Source organism: Mixophyes fleayi, chromosome 2 (assembly GCF_038048845.1).
Source record: "Mixophyes fleayi isolate aMixFle1 chromosome 2, aMixFle1.hap1, whole genome shotgun sequence".
NCBI lineage: Eukaryota > Metazoa > Chordata > Amphibia > Anura > Limnodynastidae > Mixophyes > Mixophyes fleayi.
The window spans coordinates 335,520,664-335,521,804 of record NC_134403.1 but is presented as its reverse complement, the minus strand read 5'-3'; positions in this window follow the sequence as shown (position 1 = coordinate 335,521,804).

Below are 1,141 nucleotides of genomic sequence, written 5' to 3'. Positions count from 1 at the left end.
ATATATACAGGGCCGCCTTCAGAAAAAATCGGGCCCAGTACAGGCCCCCCGTGCTACCCGGGCCCCCCCCACAAGCGCCCCCCCCCCCCCTCCATGAGCAACACATAATTACCTGGGGCCCGCCGCTGGTCTCCGCTATTCTGTCTTCAGCCTGGCTGTCACCGTGACAGCCAGGCACCAGGATCCGATCACAGGGGTGGAGGAATCATTCCCCCTGCGATCATGTGATCTGTCACAGGCACGTCGGCCTGAACCCTGAATCAGGCCCTGAGCCTCCATATAGTATATTCTGTCTGCCTCCCCTCCCTTCTGTTCCAACCTCTGCTTATTTGCTTAAGTAACAAATATGTTGAAAGTACCAGTATAACAATTATAAGGCGATGGCGGATTTCCAGCAATATTTCAATCATGTTGGACATAATTAAGTTAAATGGTAACATTATACTTGACTGCTGTGGGTTTAGGAAACAAAGAACTGCAAACAGGCTCCTGTCTTGAAAATAGCAAGTGATGCGTATGCGAAATCCACAGATGAGAAACACCAGTCCAGAGATTCATAACGAAACCTTGGAGAAGAAAGTGTGATTCTGTTCATTAGATTCTGTAAGTTGATGATCCACTACTGCTGTTCCTCAAGTGCACATCTATACAGGAACAAGAAAGCATTCTGCCATTGGTTACTACATGCCCCAGAATTCTATGCCAGTCAAAGAGCCACAGGTTGCCCAAACCTAGTATACATTATAAGAATGGTTAGCTGAAAAATATAATATACTGCATTCAATTTTTGAATGTTGCAATTTAACAAAAGCCACTCAAGATGTGTCTGTCCATATATATGTTATTTCCTCTATAACAGTCTGTTTGTAGACATAAAAAAAACAGTCCAAATTGTATTATTGATTTAATAGGCAGTATACACAGAATTGCTTCTTTGTTTCCTTTCAATGCCACTGTTGCTGTTGTTGTCCGAAAATGAAAGATGAAAATTAAGTTGCCATAGTTAGCAACAGCAACTGCAGCAGCTGCATGTTTTAAAAATAGTTTACAGATTTGTGTATAGCTAGTAAAATATGCATATCCCATAAACAAGAGTTTTAATCATGATAACTTTTAACTCAACCGATACCCATTGATCTGT